Consider the following 18,000-nt stretch of genomic DNA (forward strand, 5'->3'; position numbering starts at 1 on the left):
AATATTGTGCAAAGTAATGCATGTATTAAGCATATTTGTATATGTAGTTAGCTAGAATTATTGCTATTGTGAACATTTATAAACAATAAATTCATTTATGACAATAAATTCTCCCTACACGAACATATTGGTTTGACCCAAGGTCTGCACCGTGGCTAATGTTAAACAGTAAGAAAAAAAAAGTTTGTTTAGTGAATGTGAGCTTGGCAGGCAGTCAGGAGAGACTTAATACTTAAATGTAGGCAAGGTGTACATTTATTTTTTTATTACTCCCAAAAAATAAAAGGAAGAGAGAGCATCAGACCATCATTAGAAGAAATGTATGGAAGAGAGAGTATCATACCATTATGTTGCCGTGGGGCCAGAAACAAGTTCAAATTAAATTCCCACCAAAATCTTTTATTTAACTCTGACTAAGCAGCAGTAAATATATCAAATTGTGTAATTTCAAAATCACATAAGCCTGATTTTGCTTTAGTGAAAAAGTTGGCTCCAATATTTTTTTTCATTAAGAACTTATAACGTAGTGGATCTTTGCTGAAATGAATGTTTCATATTGAAACGTGCGTACTTACTAATAATGTAAACTCATATTCGTTTAATAAAACATTTAGGTATATTGGCCCTAAATATCAAAAGTGTCTTCCGACAGTCCGAAACTTGCTGAAGTGAAATCCGGTATCTCGTGGATCAGCCGTTTCTCTATTGAGAGCATCGCCAGTGCGTGGAGTCGAACCTGGTTCATCGTCTTTCTTAAATATTTCCACTGTTTTCAGACAGGTGGAGTGGGTGCAATTAACATAAAGGTGGTGGAATAACTATTCAGTATTTAAATGAGAAAAATATATGTTAATGAAAAATATATGTTATTATTATTTATTTCTTAGCAGAAGCCCTTATCCAGGGCAACTTACAAATGTTACAAGTTATCACATTATTTTTACATACAATTACCCATTTATACAGTTGGGTTTTTACTGGAGCAATCTAGGTAAAAGTACCTTGCTCAAGGGTACAGCAGCAGTGTTCCCACCTGGGATTGAACCCACGACCCTCCGGTCAAGAGTCCAGAGCCCTAACCACTACTCCACACTGCAATTAGGTACTCACTTAATTTGCATAATATTGTAGTGTCAGAATTCAGGTGTCACGACTGTTCTCATCCTTCTTGGCCGTTTTTGATTTTTGCTCGGAACACGAAAAAGTCAGAACGTGAAAGCCTCACCACAAAAGCCCTCCACGACAGTTGGAAAAGCTGATATTCATGGCCATTATGTCCCTGAAATAACTGTAAAAACGTAATAAATGCCGATTGATAAAAAGGCGTCTCCTCAATATGGAGTCAATGATGTACTGGAATCTCTTTTGGAGGAATTGCAGGGTTTGAGACTAACCTGCCCCAGTGGCACATCAGTTTCTATTTATTTTGGCCCCCAAGGATGCAGGAAGTGGAGTGCTGCCGAGCTCACAACTGTTCTCTTGTTAACGTATGAGCAGTGACAGTGAGCATGGTTGATCTGCACTGCCTGTAATATTGTCATAAATTAACCATTTCAACTAATTAGCATTGCCATGTGGGGGCTGGCATTTAGTGTTTCAACCTATCCGCACCAAGCATTGATCTCAACAAACAAGCTATAACATGTTGTACATGTTATTGTTTGTTTAATATTTTCCCTTGAATAAGCTGCATGTTAGAATTATAGGTACTGTATTGTGCAGATATGCCACTGGAACTGGTTCTGCCATTTGGCGCTACTCGTGTTTGTACTTAATGAATGTTCAGTTAGTAAACATTCTATATTTTATGCTGAACACCTTCCTGAATTTTGTGGGGTATTATTACAAAAACAGTCACTTGAAAAAGACTGAACAGTAAAAATTAGGTTTCCCAGAGCTTCTTAGCAAAAAAATTGGCAGTTCTTTACCTTTGCCCCCCTCCCCCACCCCCAGTTTTTTTAAACAAAGTTTGGCACACATGTTTCCAGGGACATAACATGGGATGTAAAACAATGGCATAGGTCTGAAAGAAGGGATTGTCTGATGTAATAGTTTGTATGATGTTATTTATTATTATTATTATTATTATTATTATTATTATTATTATTATTATTATTATTATTATTATTAGTAGTAGTAGTAGTATTATTATTAATTTGGCAGACACCTTTATCCTAAATAAAGTGATATTGGACTACATGATATGGAATACGTGATATGGTTAAAACAATGTGAAAGTGTTCTGACTCTACAGTATACTTTACTCCAAAAACCTAGAATGTCACATGACCTCAATATGAAAGCCACATAAGTGTGTGTATAGTCACTAAAAATAAATCAAACATAGCAGGGCATTCTTCATCACCGCCCCTGTTGCACATGTGATTTTCAAGGTTTCTTATAGGGAGTTGTGGCTGCAGTTCTTAGTGGGATCTGGGGCACTGGATTCACCGCCCTAGCCCTAGAGTTATGAAGATAAACTTCAGGTGAAAAGATTAGGACCTCATCAGCCTTAAGCCTGGAGCAGTCCTCAAGAGACAGGGGTAGGGAGTATGTTCGGAGGTTTACACAGGCCTGGTATGAAAAAAAGAAGTGGCTTTGCAGCAGCGCTTCTAGAATGTTATTGTTCGGTTTTTCCTGCTTGCTGTTTGGCGGTGAAGTGACTTGGATGCAAACGGCAGTGAGTGACTTAAAACATCTTTCAACTGAATGTGGTTTTCCCCGGAGCACTGTGATAAACAAAAACTGCTCAAGCTACGATGGTGCCAGTGTGATGCTTGGAGAAACTGAAGGGGTTCAAAAGGAAAGTGAAGGACAAAATACCAGAATGCACATTATGTTCATTGTTATGCCCACCAGCTAAACCTAATCATGGAGTAAGCAGTATCTAAAATATCGCAAGTTAGAATTTTCTTTTGCGATTTGTCTGGCTTTCCAGCATTCTTTTCACGCTCTCCAAAGAGGACTGAGGTACTGAATGCCATAGTAAGCAGGAGGCTTCCGAGAGGGGCAGCAACGCGATGGCATGTCAGTATTCAGACAGTTAATGTTGTCTACGAGTACAGAGAGGACCTCCTTAAATGCTTTAAGAATCAAAAGTTCAAGAGATTGGGTTCAACGCTATTCGTGAAGCCAGGGGGTTTATTTGGATGCTGGAAGACAGGGACTTCCTTTTTTTCTTTTTCATGATATAATGCCCCATGTTGACGTGTTGTACAGTCAACTTCAGAAACAAGACATTGACACAGTCTATGTTGAGAGAGTTACTGCCGAGTTTATCAGGAGTACCAACAAAGTGCGTAAATGCAATGATGATCTGGGTTCAAAATTGCCAGCCGAGTCTGAGTTTCCCAGACACAGAGCCGAAATGAAGAAAATGGAGCAAGTGGCTAAAGAAGTGTGTGAGATAACTGTCAATGCAAAGGAACACTTTGCATTCACAAAACATCTGCTGAGTGCAATTGCAAATTGACTTGTTTGAAAGACACAACCAATGTTTTCCAATGCATGAATTAACCAACACAGTGCAAGCATATCCAATGCTTAACAAAGAAAGATTGCGCACTGAACTTAGTTATATACGGGAAGCCAGAATTTCGTTGTGCTAGTGGTGCTATGGCACTATTTCGGTTTCTTGAAAATAACCTCCAGGACACATTTTCAGAGACTGTACCAATGGAGATTAGATAAAGGGACATTCAGAACAGAAAATAGGAGGCCATTTTTTTACACAGAGAATTGTGAGGGTCTGGAACCAACTCTTCAATAATGTTGTTGAAGCCGACACCCTAGGATCCTTCAAGAAGCTGCTTGATGAGATTCTGGGATCAATAAGCTACTAACAACCAAACGAGCAAGATGGGCCGAATGGCCTCCTTTCGTTTGTAAACTTTCTTATGTACCATTACTGCGAATTCTCATCACAACACCCATGAAAACGGCAGAATCCAGAGATGTTTTTAAACTCTAAAGAGGATAAAAACATTTTTAAAGACTATGAACCAGGATCGACTCAACGCATTGGTGATGCTGTCAATAGAGAAACAGCTGATCCACGAGATACCTATTTCAACAAAGAGAACCATTGAGAAGTTTGCTGCCCTTAATGATCGTCGGGCAAAATTCCTATATAAGTAGGTGAGTACTGTTTATTTAACCGCTTTACTTTATGTAATTATACATATGATATTTCATTTTTTGTTCATTAAAATATAGTTGTATTAATAAACATTGTACACAGAGCTAATGTTGATACATTTAACTGATTAAATTGCACAGTAAACAAAACAAAAAACTATTTGAAATTACAGAACGTGGCTTACAAAACATCAAGGCATATTAATCACCGTGGAATTTCAATGGTAAGCAAGAATCAGTGCGAAAACATCCTGTCCTGTATGCATTCGTTCTTTTTTTTTTTTCTCCTATGCCCCACTTGACCCAAACTTCACCAGCCGCCACTGGTCAGAGGTCAATGTTATGGTCGTCACCACTACCTTACAGTGCTTTTTACCTTGAAAATATGAAGTCAATACCTCAAATAATAAGATACTGAAAAATGTTCTGGCACAGTTGTTGCAACTTTGTAAATTATTGCCCCAAATGGCCAACGTTATACATTAACCACAATTGTAATTGCCCACAATTGTAATTTACATTAGTAAACTATAAAATCAGATGAGTGAGCCCAGGAATCATGTCACGCCCAATATGGGAAGAAAACTCCTGGCATTCGACTTCAAAGATATTGACTTGTACACAACCACACCCCTAGGCTTATCCCTGGCATATTAAAGTATGTGACAGGTAAGTTACAGACCCTTTGTTCCCAAAGACCATTTTATCTGAAACCATCCTTTGACAAATACCTTGACTTCTTGTAACAGGCACTACACAATTAGCCCAAAACCTTAAAGCCCTCTATTTGATCCACTTAGTCCATGTCTACAGGTCCTAGGAATGTCAAGGGAGTGAAGTAATCCGAAATCTTAAAAGCACATGAACAGCTGTTGTAATTAATAAATAAATAAATAAATAAATAAATAAATAAATAAATAAATAAAAATACTGTAATACTATGTGTTCATTACTTGTTGACTGATGTCGATAAACCAAATTATGAAACCAAATAATGAAATCCTTTAAAAGTGTTTTGAACATTGTCAGCCAACGTATTTAATTACATTTCTAGAATGCAACTTAATCAAAAGTGGTTATTATTATTATTATTATTATTACCAAGATTTGACAGGCGCAGCCTAACATCCTCCAGATTCTGTTAAATCTCAATAGCCAAATACCTAACCAAGTTTAATCACAAGTCTGTACATTAGTGCTACAGACATACAGCAAGTACATACTGGCACCGCCACTATATCCCTGATTGACACCTAGATTTAAGTCTCCTGCTGTTCACGGCAATCAGATTGCAGGCAACACTTGAGCCTTAAACTGTGTACGAGAATTAGAAAATTAATAATCTTATTAAATAAATGTCTATTGAATTTGTATTGTTCAGCACGAAACTCTCCAGTGTCATTAATCGTGTTGTTTTTGAGTTTCAAGAGATGTCGTCACAGTAACTACTGTATTATAGAGCAGTGACAGACACTCTATAGTAACAGTGGCTGGCAGTTTATTGTTTAAACCCGATTTAGAGGGGTATGTTTTCTCGGCCGTTTCAAAACCGATCGGGACGTCATTTGGCACACTTGGAGTCTGTGTCACGGATAATTTTTTTTGGTATAGACAGTGAAAATCTGTTTGGTAGTTACAGAATGGAGTAGAAAATAGATTGACACTATTTTATGTCCTTTCAATGATCTTATTATTAATCATACAAATTTATTTTCCAGCACAGTATGGCTTTTGACAACAAAATAAATAAAAATAGCTCAAAGGGTTGAAAACAAAAAAAAAAGGTTACTGTTAGAAATAGTTTGTATAAGAAAAAAGTACAAAGAAAAATACATTGCTTGCTTCACATGTGTTCATATGCTAATTGTTCTAATTATCTTTAAAATTCACATGTCAATGGTTTTAGTCACAAAGAACAGTGATCTTTGTTAACTTCAACAGGTTTCATTCGGCCAATTGTTAGTTTAATAGAGTCTTCAATAAATAAACTGAGTTGGGACTACCTATGCTGCCTGAAGTGAACCCACCTAGTGTACCAGTTAAGCAGTGTGTGCTGGAAAGCCTCGTCAGAACATGGGTGAAGTAAAAGTGCAGTGGTGGTCTACGTTCACAATTTCCCGTCTTTTTCGGCTTTGTCAGCTCTTACTGTCACTTAAAAGTTTTTTGTATTTAATAGTACATAACAGACTGTACAATACTGTATTATTTGTAGGTGTACATGTTTAAATAAAACTACAAAACAGTACATTCCAAACGTGCAACAACTACTGTGCATGGATTTAAGAATCATACCAATGTATTTTAATTGAATCAGGTCATTTCATCAAGAGCCATTCATAGTATGAAAACATTTTCCACAGTACCAGCTTCTTAACTTTTCAAAACTTTACGTCCATATAGTATGCATCAATCACATTAAACCCATTTGATGTACTGTACTGAAATGACCCCTCTGCTTCAGAAAGTCATGGGTTTGGAATCCTGGCTCTCAAACTTTACAGCTGGGACCAGGAGAGTGATAACAACTCTGATACTCACTTCCCATTGCTTCACTGTTGCTGAGTCAGCTACAGTAGATGTTCTTAGTAAATGGGTTTCTCCAGGCATTTTTATAAAAAATGCAACGATATTATTCATTTGTTTGGGTTTGCTTGCTTGCTTGCTTAATAAATGTATTGTATTGTGCGACGACAGCATGGCACAGATGCTTTTACCTTCTGTTATTTTACTGTGCCCTCATGCACTTTACAGATTTACAGAAAAGGTATCAAAACTTTTTCTTAAGCTGTTTTTGCTTGGCTGAGATAGTTTCATTTTGTTTGTGCAAACTGTGTTACCTTGCTGTACCTTAGAAAATGCTGCATTCATAGTTATGTCTGCGCACGTCACGCTGCAATGCTTCGGCAAGAACTTGGGTCAAAGTCGTCCCCATTTTTATTTTATTTTATTTATTTTTTTGTCTGACAAGATGACATTCGAAAGGTGTATGTCCAGGTCTTTTCAGGTATCTGGTAAAATTCTGTTGTTTCTCCCACTGAATGCAAATATGACATTGTGAGATTTATGTCCGTGTTTCTCTTCGAGTATTTTCATTGTCTTGCTTTTTTTTTTAAAAAAAAGTTTAAATTCTTCTGTTACATTGGTCTGCTGTTTTTTTATTTTTTATTTTTTTTTAATTGTCGATATCTTTGTTTTGAATGTAGCCCATTATTGTCCGCCGTGCTTGTTTTAATTAGCGATAAATATGACGCCTGTTGGCAAAGCTACCCAGGTACTCCAAACTGAAGAAGGTGACGTAAGAAGGCATCTAATATGGAGGAAGAAAAAAAAAAACACAAGATTACCCGTGCAGTTCTCATGAAATATTTGCATGCGTATATTTTATTGGACCCGTACGGCCCGAAGTGGTGGGTGTGTGTGTGTGTGTGTGTGTGTATATATATATATATATATGTACACACACACACACACACACACACACACACACACTTTTATTGTGTATACATCCACAGTGTTACATAGTCCCAAAGGACATAACCTTTCATTTGTATTCAATAATTTGTTTTAAGTTTCACTTGTTCAAAATAAACTGCACATTTCCATTTATAGTGAAATTTTGCATTGAAAGTCGCATCTGAATAGTGGAGGGCAGAGCACAAGGTGATGAAGTGGATTGTCTTGGCAAAGTTTCAAATGAAACTGAGGAAGGACCATTGACCTTTTGAAACTTGCTAGTCCTGATGTAAACTTACTAGTCCTTATGTGAAGTGCCTAAGTTGGAATCAACAATAACAGTTGGGGTCCCTAAAAATAGGCTTAGATTTTATTTTGCTAAAAAATAAACACCGTTATAAATTTACATTTACATTTTGTTTTTAACAAAGCACCTTCGTAAACGCTCATACAAAATCGATCAATCACCTGTTTGCACCTCGTTACTGAGCGACTAAGAGAAAACTAAGAGAAACTGACACTGACAGCTCCAGACGGGATGACAGAGGAAAAAATTCTCTCAGCGGTGTAGGGCTGTGACCGAAGGTTCGAAGGTTCAAAGGTTTGTTCGCTAGCCAGGGATTCGAAGACTGTTTTAAATCTTCGAAGGTTCGGTTCACGCACTATGTTTTTTTTCTTTTTCTCCCTGTTAACAGAAACTGTTTGACAATGGGTGAATACTATAAATCACAAATTAAATGTCACTCACATGCAAAAGTATATATTTTGTATTAGTATAATGCATATTACGTAAACAAATGTTGTTATTAAAATCTGCTACCAAATCGTTATACGTAGCAACTCCAGCGCCGCTGCCGTGCAGTGGGTTTGTACCTCTAGTGGCTGTATTGCTTCAGTAAAATATGTACGGATTGCCTAGTGTACGGTGGAATATGTTTGAAACATACAAAATATACGCTAACTCTAAATTTTAATTTCGATAACTAAGCACTATTCGCCCCTCTCCGCGCAGCTCGTGTTATCCAGAGGCAAACCTTTAATTTCTTCGTTCGCCATCTCGACAGCAAAGCGTTGTAGCTTAAGACGTAAGCTGTATTGAATGAAATGTCTTCTTTTGTTAAATGACCAGACGACCCAATAAATAAATAAATAAATAAATAAATAAATAAATATGCAAACTGTGCAAGCGACATAATCAATCTCTGGGGTCACTTGACAAGCGTAAGTTCATATTATGATTAGTATTATTATTAATATTTTTAGCAGTAGTAAAATGTGGCTGATAACCTGCTTGGAACAGTGACTGTTAAATAAAGCTTTGTCCGCTGCAGTTGGTGCTGCTGCAATGCAAGCTTACTGTATAGATTGCAAGCAGGCTCAGTTATGTGTAAATAAACAACGTGTATTTTTATTTAAATTATAAAAACATGATTAGTGTTCTATATACCGTATTTTAATACATGTGAATGTTTTATTCCATTTATATGGATTACCTGTAAAATAATAGGATATAATAAATATAAACAAGTAGCTATGGTGACATTCTGTACACAGACACAGAAAATTTATGGCGAGACTTGAAGATTGGAGTCCATCGATGATCACCAACAAACTTATCAGAACTGGAGCAATTTTCCTGTGAAGAATGGGCAAAAATTTCACCATCCTACTGTGCAAAGCTAGTAGAGACCTACCCAAAAAGACTCATAGCAGTAATTGTTGCAAAAGGTGCGTTTACCAAGTACTGACTTAAGGGGCTAAATACTTCTGCAACCAGTAAATTTCATTTTGTACATTTTCTTTGCAAGTTTTGCTGACATTTAACCTCCTCCTCATATAACAGTGTTCAGTTTAACCACTATAGCTTTGAATAAAAAAAAAAGTTTGTTTGAAAAACTATGCATACATTATTTGTAATTCAACAAAATGCGACACTATTAGTAGGGGTTGAATACCTACAAGGCCTCAAACTGACTCTTCTACCCGATATCATGTATGTGTACATTGTATATTATATATATATATATATTATATATATATATATATATATATATATATATATATCACACACACAGACTAACAATGAATGGTATGTATAGGGTTTGGCATATCTTAATATAAAATAAACTTGATTATGCTGTGTTTGTACTTTTACCAGTATTAGCAAAAAAAAGTATGTCTCTGCGAGCGTACGTGAATTTCTTTTTAATCCCACGATATTGCGAGATGGAAATTATCATCGATATCGAATGATATCGATATCATATCAAAATATCGATATTGGTGCCCACCCCTAATATATTAAATGCTTGAACACAACAGTGAGAAGGTCCCCATTTAATGGTTTCATTTTCTTGACTCGTGTGAATAAAGTTGTTTTGGATGTTTCACATATGCTTGCAAATGAACTGAACCGTACCCATGTACTTCAATTCAAACCAACACAAAAAATAATCATTTGTTTACTTTACCTTATTGAGTGCTTTTGAAATTCACACTTCTACACTTTAAATCCACTTTAAAAGCTATTACAGTCGTGTACAATATATGTAAAATACTATAGGATAGTTTGTACATACAGTAACTGTAGGTACTGTACATTTCAGAAATGTTATTTTTTAACCCATTGTAATGTGCAGGTAATTACTTTTACATTCTGTCAGTACAAGAACAAGCATGAATGCTGCTGCTTCTCCACTTTTACTCTGTTTTGCTTCCTGATATACTTAGCTGTCATTCAAAGTCATACAGCTGTTGGGAGCAGCAGGTGCATGTTTGTTTGACTCGCAGAATGATAAAGTGGCAAACAGGTTTCAAGGAGGGGGGGGGGGGGGGGGGTCCCTGCAGCTGAATCTACTTTTAAAGGAATGCAAACAGACAACAAGAAAAGTCTAGCCTTCCGTGCATGTCATTCTTCAGAAAGCAAACTATGCATGAATGAGAATGCTGAAAGAATATTTAAACATGACCTGGTATTGTGATAAATATAGTAAATCAGTACTGATCTTATGTTGCATCAAACAGAGATCATGCTTGTACTTGACTATACTTACACACAAAAGACAACATTCCTCCGCCCAGGAGAGCAACCACCAAGAAAAGGTGTTAAAACCAATCCTCGCCCAGGACAACTGGAAGCTGCTAGAGACTGGAATATGCTGGCAGATGTTGGTCAACGGCTTATTTTTCCACCTGAGATTGCCACCACTAACCTTTGACCAGATATTGTCTTGTGGTCTGGATCAGCACGCCTTGTTCACCTGGTAGAGTTAACAGTGCCATGGGGGGATGCTGTAGATGAGGCGTATGAGAGGAAGAAACTGCGGTATGCTCAACTAGCCACTGAAGCGGAACAGCGAGGATGGAGAGTTCGGGTTTACCCAGTGGAAGTGGGTTGTCGAGGATTTGTGGCACACTCTACAACCCGGTTTCTCAGAGACGTCGGATTCAGTGGCCAAGAGTTGCGTCGCACAGTGAAGAACTTATCTGAAGCAGCAGAGAGGAGCAGCAACTGGCTGTGGTTGAGACGGAAAGAATCTGGCTGGGGACAGGTAAGTAAGCTGGGCTGAGTTGAGTGGGGGACGGAGGGGGGTGATGCTGGGACGCCAGAATCACCGTCGAGCCCTCTTGAGGTGTCGTGGGCTAGTCGACGAAACACTGAGGATGGAAGGTGCCCACTTGAAAACCCCAGAGATGTACCCTACTTAGCTCAATCCAGACGGTTGTCATGCTGATGCGCTGGGGAGGCCGCACTTTGGTTGATCCCCGGAGCGAGCATCGCAGCCGTTGTGTGTGCTGATGCGCCAGGGAGGCAAAATAAGCTGATCCCTGGAGCCAGCATTACACTTCAGCCATTAACACCAGACAGAAGGATATCTACATCATCATATGGAAGGAAACGTAAATGGAGGGAGACACATATGGATCACATTAGTTTACTGTAAAGCTACGTCTTAGTTGGTGCTCATCTTGGCGAGAGCCGAGTTCAAATCAGCATGAAGTTTTAACATCTACTCTCGTGTAATGAAAATCATGACACAGCTAGACTTGCATATCAGTCAGCAACACTTCATGCAACTATACGCTCCCCAGACTCGGGAAAGTTCAACCTGTGACAATGGTGTAAAATGCCCTGGGATTAACTCCTTCCAACACCTACACATGCCTATGTTTATTAAAACACAGAACAACTATTATTATTCTCATTAGCTGACTTTGTGTTGTATTCATCCAACAGTAACATGTTAGGAAAAGACCTTGGGCTTTAGTTTCACCACCAGACTACTGTCAGCTGTGGCATCAACAAACTGAATTCCATATTATTAAAACCAAGATAGGTACTGCTGCCACAAAATGATCTACTGTAACTGTTCTATTCACTATAAATAAAGAGCCTGACCATTTTTTTTGGTTGTCTATTTTATCATATGTTAAATAGAATGATAAATATTTCAGAACTATTACCGTCGGAAAGAGAGAAAAAAAAAACTGCAGGATATTTTTATTTTTACTCCTTCTCCAGTAGATTTTTCCTTGTTAAAGCTGCTGCAATCCAGGTTTTTTTTTTGTGTGCGTTTTGTTTTTATGTTGGGCGACTACGAACCACAGGTATGACCAGAGTATAGTATTGATCTCTTTAAAAATCGGTCTTAACAAGCGAACATCTAAAAATATATTCATGTGTGCTTCATACTGTAAAAGCATGCTTGAAATCTCTTTCCACGTGGTGTTCAATTACTTTCCGGACAGGGAGCAATAAAATGAAGCCCATAAAACTCCTGAACACAGGTGGCTTGTTTTATAATACACAGAAACCAAAATTAAAACCATCTTCCAAGCAGGAAGAATACTGACATGCTTTGTCCTAGGTTAGAGTAGCAGAGGTTAAAGGCCACTGTAACACCAAGCCAAATACCTACAACCCCACCACCACCTCCTTTTTTTTTTTTTTTTTTTTTTTTTTTTTAAGATCACTGTTCCTAATGTTGTGCTTCCGACAGCCAAGTGTGAAAACAATGCAGAGTTTAAACACTTACCGTTTTGGAATTCAACACATATATAGTTCCAGACCAACACTGTGTGCTTTTAAAAAGAAACATCATATTTCATTACAAAACTGTAATCCAAAAAAAAATATGCTTCAGTAGCTTCATTTATTACAATTAAAAAATGTATGTTGAACAAACTATACTGAATTACAGAACAGCACATTTGCTTACAGTAGGATACTAATCTTTATGACGCACAGCGAGTAATAGTCCTATATTTTAAAATACAAATGTGCTGTACAAATCATTACTGACTCAGATATCGGAGTAAAACAGCAGCCCAAAGAAGGGTGTTAGCCCTTCAACTGTCATTGCAGGGTTGGGCAAGAAAAGGAAGCAAGTCTCTCATAACATTAAAACAATTTTGTTTGTCAAACTTTAAATGTAGGCTTCTATTCTACAAAGAAACTGATTTTTAACAAATGTAATTGTACTGCAGATTAGATCATGATATTGTAGTTCACAGTTCTGAAATCCATTAGCCAACAAGGTATACAGTACATTACAAAAATAAATCAGTATTGTACAGTACATGTTTCAGGCTTCATTACAAATATCAGCTTCAGTATATGGATGGCTGTTAATATTACAAAAAACAGTTGCTACAGTAGGTAAGGCTTGAATCAACTATGGTGATGTATGGTAGTTCATTGCTACAGTAGTTATGACTACTTCAGATCAAATGAAGATGCAATGCAAGCATGTTCTGACCCAGTTACAAGTATCTAACCCACCCCCTTTCCCTCACTCTCAACAATACAATGAAAGCTACACCACTAACCAAACACAAAACACTGCAGTATCGCCACACTACACCATTTGGACAAGTCTGGGTTCCAGTCTGACAGGCACAGTTGGGAACTGAACTTCCACCCTCCCAATGCAGAGGGTTAAAAAAATTAATTAAAAAAAAAAAAGACCATCTAAGTTCCAAACTAAGAAGTACAGTAATAATTAGTTAACAGCACGTGCCCCTAGACAGTATAACTCCGAAATCAGCTGTGATGCCTTTCTTTGTACTGTATTTAACCATGTTCAAGGAAATTGGAAGGCACAGGGTGAAAAATAAATAACAAAACAAAAGAGATTTACCTTTACACTGTAGAATTCAAGATACCCAATTCCAAAACTGTTTACAGTAAATCCAAAAGAAATGCAACAAGGAAGCATTCAAGTTCCATTCCAATTGTTTCAACTCCCACTCCTTACTGCATGTGAGGATGAGACTAGTCTCTAGGGGTGTGTGTTACTCTCTCTCTCTCTCTCTCTCTCTCTCTCTCTCTCTCTCTCTCTCTCTCTCTCTCTCTCTCTCTCTCTCTCTCTCTCTCTCTCTCTCTCTCTCTCTCTCTCTCTCTCTCTCTCTCTCTCTCTCTCTCTCTCTCTCTCTCTCTCTCTCTCTCTCTCTCTCTCTCTCTCTCTCTCCATGGCAAGCAGAAACATGTGCTCTTCAGCTTTAAAACGTGGTACCTCCCATATCTCCCTTTTAATTTCACACTCCTTGCAAACAAAGCAAAGCCATTAGAGCATGGAATACTTCCCATCTCATGTAACGACTCAATGTTAAAAGGCAGCTTCCTGTACATGGGATCCTACAATTCGGAGAAAGAATAAAGCCACTGTGTATTGCTCAGGCTTCCACAATTACTGTAGCAAAAAGAGGAACAGGCCATTTAAACAATAAACTTTCCTTTTAAACAACCACTGTGCACTGGAAAAGCTTTTTGGCATCACTGAGTATTTCATCTATGTAACATTTCTACCCCTGGAATAACATTTTTTATATTAAGGTTTAACATTTCACTCAAAAACAACATCGGGAAACGGTCAGATTCCTTCAAATGATGTAGTGTGTCAATTACACTGTAAAATCTAGGATTCAAAAAAGGCATCTCATTTCTAATAAATAGAAATAGCAACACAGTGGATTGATGTTTTTAAATAGAAACTCCAAATGAATGACGCATTGTTGTCATAGCACCAGAGAGGTGGCTCCGTCAGTGATGACACCATGGCAGGCCAGTTTAAAGGTGTTCCAGCCAATCAGAAAGAAGACACTACAGTAGCTCAATGCCTCCCAGCACGCTGTGCTGACATACTGTATACACCCAGGCTGACTATCAACACAAGAATATCAACTTGCAATTCAATTACTAACTAGTTTTAACAACAATCTCATATATTGATCTCCTTGCTACAGCAAATTTGGGATTAAAACAGGAGTTATGTCACAACATTTCATGTTTTGGTTTGGCTTGATTGAGGTTCCATTCTAGAAAGACTTACCGTAAATATACTGTAGAGAGAGTTGTTTGGGTAGGGCCCCCCCCCCCCCCCAAATTAAATTTATAGAATTTCACAAACTGCAGTGAAAAAGGCACTGTAGTGATTTCTAAACTCGCAGGTCTCACTTTCATTCCAGTAACTAGTTTTTAGCAGCATTCTTTCTTTCTTTTTTTTAATGTTTTGACATTGGGTTTTGGACAATTTTTTTGGACAAATTTAAAAAAAAAAAAAAAAAAAGGGGGGGAGTGAAACATTTAATCTCAATCTATGACTGAAAAGCAGTCTAGGAAGCGAAGCTGTGGGATTCCAATGTCCAGAAAGCAGCATAGTTTCTTGTCTCGCTGAGATCCTAAAACATCAAAAGACCCTGCCCCCTGTCCCACAGTAAAGTCTGCTAAACTCAACAATTTAATCTCAGCAGAAAAAAAGCAACCAAAACTATACCGGGGTTACTGCAGACAAATGACACTTGTCACAGCACTAACTATTGAAACATCGGAAGTCTTGTATGCAGTACGTCCATCTACTGTCTGGCCCACTGTCTGAAACTGACAGACAAGAGATACACCTTCAGTACACCTTCTACTATATATTACAGAAGACATCTGCATATCAAATTGTACATCAGTCATGTTAGTGACAAATGAGTTAAACTGCCAAGATACAGTGCATTACAAACTAGGGATGTGCTTTTGGAACATGTTTATGAACATTTAAATGCTATGCAGGTGTCAGCGTTTAAACCATATCTACATACACACACACTATTTATATTACATTATAATGTATACTGACAGACCTGGTTAGTAATGTCCAAGCAAAGAAACCCTAAATAAGCAAATAACGTTTTAACATCGGAAAGACTTCACTACAGATTTATAAAAAAAAAAAACAAAAAAAAAAAACGTACACACAAAGTATATATTGAAATTAGTGCTGTCATTCAATTCTAATTTTTGATTGGGTAAATTTATGGGCATTAGTTGATTAACCGGTAGATTCATCCGCGCACATTTTAAAATCTATAAAAAATAAAAATAAAAAGCCCAAAGGGAATTTGGTCTTTTTAAAAGCATTTGTATTATTTTTATTTAAGTAAATGTCTCTCTTTGTATTAGTGCTGCACTATTGAGATGTACCTGTGCTGTCCCTGTGGGCACAAAGTGAATAAACTAAACCTCTAGATCTATATCTATTGACAAATTACATAGATATCGAGGACATTTTTTATTTATTACTTATTTTTTAAATGTAGTCGTCGCCAATGTTTTTTTTACCCCAGTTTTCTCCCCCATTTGGAATGCCCAATTATTATTTGTATCCCGCTGCAACCCCCCGGTGACTCGGGAAACAGGGGCTGGAACACGTGTCCTCCGAAACGCGTTCCTGCCAATCCGTCATTTTTCGCACTGCGGATCCACAGCAAGGCCACCAGACCTATAGTGCCGGAGGACAACACAGATCTGAATGGCTCCAATGCAGACACACAAGCGCCCTATAAGTCAGAGGGGTCGCTGGTGAGCGGTGAACCGTGGATTGCCCTGCCGACCTAAGCCCTCCTTACCCGGGCGGCGCTTGGCCAATTGTGCACGGCCCCTGGTCACAGTCGGCAGTGACATAGCCTGGATTCGAACCTGCGATCTCCAGGCTATAGGGTGCATCCTGCACTCCACGCGGAGAGCCTTTATTAGATGCGCCACTCAGGAGCCCATTTCATATTTATTTTTAAGAAAATGTAAAAGTGTACTGGTAAATTAAATACATAATTTATTTACATGTAAGCGTTCTTTGAATTAATATTGCGCAGAAAAAAAAAAACACTTGTCCCATACGTATTCACAGGGATGCAAGGGCCAAGTAAATGTCAGTTGCCATCTGGAGCGTTCTGTTTATTATGGAGGTTTGCTTTTTACTGCATTCAGTAACTCCATCCTCAGTAATTTCTGAATGTTTTCATTTCAAATGGTGAAGCATTGAACGTGTTTTTGTGGTACAGCAATTTTGTTTGGCATAATTTACATAGCACGGTTTTCTCGTCTGGTTCCTCAAAATACTCCCAAACATGTCTTCGCTTCGTTCCTTTGTTTATAGATGCCATTTTATTAAAAATATAAAACAAAACTTCAGAAAAAAATGCTTGTCATTAACTTTAGTACTCCATGGAGTTCATACCATACCCACTTCAGCATGAAAAGCCAAGTGCACCAATTAAGCGCCAGATCAACCGAGAATAAACACCGCCCCCAGTGTCAATCTTTCTGTTGCACCAATTAGAAAAGCCAAACCCCTTCCTTTTATAATATTTGCCCTTGCTGCGGCACCAGAGAAGGCAGATACACGATGGACTGCTGTATATGATGATAAATTACTAAAATGAATACAAAAAATGTGTTTGGTGAAATTTGTCACGTGACCGATTATATGTCTAGCATATTATTCACCATTTGACCACTTCTTTAGAGTTCATACTTTTAAAAGTTTAAAATTCCCCATCCCTAATTACAAGCCAATCAACCATCACACTACCTCACCTCAATGCAACAAGCAGCTAGGGTACATTCTACTGGATTCTGAATGAATAAACAAAAATCACATAAACATAAATTCATCAAAGTCTTGCTTTCGGAGTTAATTAAACTGGAGTTACTGGCTTCATGTTTTGCATTATTGCTATATGTTATTTTTTAAGAATAACCAAGTACTTCCAGACTAAATACAGAGCAGTAGCTGGGATGCATCGCTGCATCTTAACTTAGCAACACAATTCACACTTCAGTGCCGTGTTCAAGACTGAAAATGACACAAATCGACTTCATGATTTCACTTTAAATTCAAGGGAGTAAAACAGAATAGCATAAATGCACACTCCCTTTTACTTTTTTTTTTTTTTGAGGGATAAATACCCAAATACATGATGATTTATTCAACTATGTAAAAGCTTGCCTCATTTTCTTGGCAAATGCAGAAAGCTGGGGGGGGGGGGGGGGGGGGGTAGTTTTTTTGGTAAGACACAGTACTGCACAGACTAGGATAGTTCTACTGCATGTTATGGTTTTGTTTGTGTTTGACTAATTATTTA

General features: G+C 37.7%; 1 protein-coding gene across 3 annotated transcripts in view; it reads right to left on the reverse strand.

Moving 5' to 3' along the window:
• Positions 1-18,000, reverse strand: part of LOC117405862 (rho guanine nucleotide exchange factor TIAM1-like) — a 97,385-nt gene that overhangs the window by 53,063 nt on the left and 26,322 nt on the right. Inside the window, exon 1 of one of the 3 annotated variants that reach the window (XM_059029698.1) lies at positions 13,731-13,869. The exons of the other annotated variants lie outside the window; for them this stretch is intronic. The gene's annotated coding sequence lies outside the window, so the exon portion shown is untranslated. Of the gene's footprint in view, positions 1-13,730; positions 13,870-18,000 lie in introns of those variants that run through there. 3 annotated transcript variants of the gene reach the window in all.

The sequence above is a fragment of the Acipenser ruthenus genome, chromosome 9 (genome assembly GCF_902713425.1).
Source record: "Acipenser ruthenus chromosome 9, fAciRut3.2 maternal haplotype, whole genome shotgun sequence".
Classification (NCBI taxonomy): domain Eukaryota; kingdom Metazoa; phylum Chordata; class Actinopteri; order Acipenseriformes; family Acipenseridae; genus Acipenser; species Acipenser ruthenus.